We start from the raw sequence: 3549 nt of genomic DNA on the forward strand, positions 1-3549 counted from the left end.
TAAAAATAATTTCAGTTTGGTAAAAATAAGTTCAGTTCAGTGAAATTCAGTTTTCTTAAAGAAGAATTATAATAGAAAATCAGTAAAAAAAATAATTTTAGTTCAGAAAAAAAAAATTTAACTTCAGTAAAAATAATTTAAGTTCATTAAATATAATTTTGTTTCAGTAAAAATAATTTCACTTCAACAAAAATAAGGTGAAGTGAACGGAGCGTTATTATACGAAGTATGGTGAAAAGTAAAAAAATAAATAAAAAAAGAATTAGAAAATTGAAGGGTACTCAGTCTCCATTTAAAAAAAAAAACGTTGAGTCCCCTTTCTGTATTTTCTACCTCTTTCCCTCAGTTCTCCATTGAGGTGATTTATGTCCTCCATTGAAGCGGCTTCTGAGCTAAGATTTTACTTTTTTTTTTTTTTTTTTTTTTTTCTCATCATCCAATTTCAATTTAACAATCTAGGATTTTATCCTAATTTTTATTCTTAGTACACTCAATTTAGGGTTCTTCTTAACTCCACGGCTTCTTCTATTTCACGACTTTTGACACAGCATCCTCCACCGTCTTCTACAAGTCTTGGATTAATTTTTTTGCAATTAATTTGTATAATTCGAGTGAAATTTCCTCAAGATTGGAAATTTCCAGCCTTAATTCGAACGAAATTGAGATGTACTAGACCTGGTTTTGAGCCAATTTTACGATTTTTCATGTAATGATTCAAGCAACAAAAAATTCAAACCAAAAAATCAGAAATTCGAGGTTAGATTTCTGGGTTGTTTTGCTTTACTTTATTTTTTGGCTTTTTTGGTCCAATCATTCTTCTATAATGCTTTGATTTCTTAGGTTTTATATGATTTGATTTCAATGTAATTGCTCATTTGATTTCGATTTAGTTCCAATGTTGGCGATTGAACTTGGAATTCTTTTTTAAGGGTAAAATTCCCTTTCTTTTAATTGGGGCTTTTTTTTTTTTATTTTTTATACCAAATTATCTAAGTTTCCAGAGTTTAGAGTTGATGAGCAACTGATGGTAGAGCATCAGAAATCGATGCCTTCACATCTAATACTTTGTGAGTTTGTGACCTTTGTTTGATTAATTATAATGTGTTTTGAAAGAAAATGTAAAATGTGAGTTTTGTGACCTTAGTTGGATTATAATGTGTTCTGAAACAAAATAAATTGTGGGTGAAAGGTGAATATTGAGAGTCACTACTATACTTTCCAATGCAAGAGAAGCTAATTCGCCAAATTAATGATTCAAGGTTTTTGTAAAACCAACTCATTTAAATGAAGTTGTTTGATGAGGAACAAGTTAATTGAGAGGGGATGTGAACTTATGGGTACTAATAAGATAGGAACTCGGTTAAGTTGCTATAAAATTATGATCTTACTAATGTTTGAATCAAATTTGGTGGATGCAACTAATTAATTAGAGCTTTTTTTCCCAAAAAATATGAGCTTAATTTGATGATTTAATCAAATTTGGTGCTAATATGTTTCGAAACCTTTTAAAGTTTAGATCTAGGTTAAGGGTGAGTGTCCCTCCTGCCTTTTTGAAAAAGTTATTTGACTTGCATTAACCGGGATATCGTTTGTGTCATAACTATCATTAGTGTATTAGCCTTCTGAAAGTCGTTTCTTGGGTTAATGAGGTGTCTAATTGTCAAATCTAAGTTTGGTTTTTTTATTGGTATTGTAATCATTTTGACAGGCTGCTGGTGTAACAACTAACTTACATGATGGTGTCACTGATCTTTTTGGAAAGTATTTGCCTGTGCTCCAAGACATGGCTGAGTAAAATATGCCTCTCTTGGTAAGTTATTCCTTGTTAGTTAATCAAACTAAATTTCTAACTTTCTTTCAATGCTGAAATTGATTTGTTTATTATTCTTAATCATGGATTGTCTATGTTGGTTGGTCATAAGGATCATTTCTTTGTGCCTTTTTGTGCTAAGATTTCCTATGAAATGGATTTGTGTGCTTTTGGGTGTGGTTATGTTGCTTGTCCTTCATAATATGTTCATAAAGAATCATGGTTCATTGATGTGGATGTCCTATACGTGTATTTCTGGTAGTTCGACTGATTAATATGTATAATATGTTGCAAGTTATAAGCTTAAGTTGGTTAAGAACCCTCAGTCCAATATTAATGTGATGGTTATGTGCACAATTCTACCGGTGTTTAATTTTCATAGTTTAATAGCATTGGCAAGTATCTGATTGCAATTTTTGTAAACAAGTTTCTGGCCAGTTAGACCTCTAATATATCTCTTTGTGGTGTCACCTTGTCTGTTAAAAAAATAAGGGACTGTAGGTCTGTAGCAGCCACTGTGACTCCATAACACCTTGTTCTGATTGGAACTTTGTCTTCTAATGAAGTTGCCACATAACTGCTGTCTTCTAGTGCTCAAAAGGGAAATCCATAGTATATGCTTTCAAGTTAGTAATGAATACTTCTTTTTTTCAGGGTGAGAAAAGCCACGACATTTGATCTGTTGTGTTTCAAATGAATTTCTTATTGTACCTTTTGGTTGTGCATGCTGGGAAGGCACTTATTGGGGTAGTAACTAGTGGGAGAAAAAAATATTTTCTTAGGACTAGTAGTGCTTCTCATGAGAGGTGAAAGAAGGAATGTTCTTGTGGATGTGTTGTGCTTTATCACTATATGCTAAAATATTTGAAGAGAAATGCATTCACAATAGAATTAGAAGTGGCTCCAAGGTGGTCGAAGAAAGCAAGGTGTAAGATGCTCCATAGTTTGCCACTATTGCTGTAGTTGGGAGCTACTTCTTCTACTTTGTTGATTGTTGCTGCTCTTATATTGTAGTGTACTCTAATTTGTTTTTGTTTTTTTTTTTCAATTTATTGGAAGATAAGTGTAAATTTACAAGCCATTGCTATTAATGGAAATATCAAGTTCAAATTTGTATATATATGAACTATGTTTGTTGATCAATTTGGGTGAAAAAAGATGCAAAACAGGTGCCTTTAAGCTATTTTGAATCGATGCATAATTGTTTTTTCTACTAGTGTTACTAGCCACGGTAATATTTGTGGCGACAATGCTTATTAGCCATGGTAGAATTTGGGGCAAATAATTTGTTAGCCACGTGAATATTTGTGGCAAGTGAACTTATTTGCCACGTGAGTATCCGTGGCATAAAACTTAAAATTTGCCACGACATCCATTTTCCCGTGGCAAATTTTTATCCACGGCCTCTTGTGCCATGGGAGATTTAGCCACGGGAATTTTAGACTTGTGCCACTATTTTACACGTGGCACAAAGGTCAATTTGTTGTAGTGCATCTATCAATTAAACATGTCAGCTTATACCAAAAAAAGAAAAAAAAACATTTGGTAATTATCTTGGAAACCGCCTCTGCATTGATTATGACTTCCACACTTGTAAAGATTATGCGATCTTTACCTCAAAGAATTTTTCGCCTTCTTTCACATGATTAAATCCCTTTTCATGGGATAAAAAAGAACCCATCAACATACTACACCATTACTTTTATAGTTAGGCACAAAAAATAACTCAAAAAAAAAAA

General features: G+C 32.4%; 1 long non-coding RNA gene across 1 annotated transcript; it reads left to right on the forward strand.

Moving 5' to 3' along the window:
- Positions 1-297: 297 nt before the first annotated feature.
- Positions 298-2936, forward strand: LOC145579265 (uncharacterized). The gene is made up of 3 exons (XR_014099103.1): positions 298-756; positions 1709-1810; positions 2465-2936. It is a non-coding gene; the product is annotated as an uncharacterized LOC145579265 (long non-coding RNA).
- The last annotated feature ends 613 nt before the right edge of the window (positions 2937-3549 follow it).

This window comes from Chenopodium album, chromosome 14 (assembly GCF_948465745.1).
Source record: "Chenopodium album chromosome 14, dcCheAlbu1.1, whole genome shotgun sequence".
NCBI lineage: Eukaryota > Viridiplantae > Streptophyta > Magnoliopsida > Caryophyllales > Amaranthaceae > Chenopodium > Chenopodium album.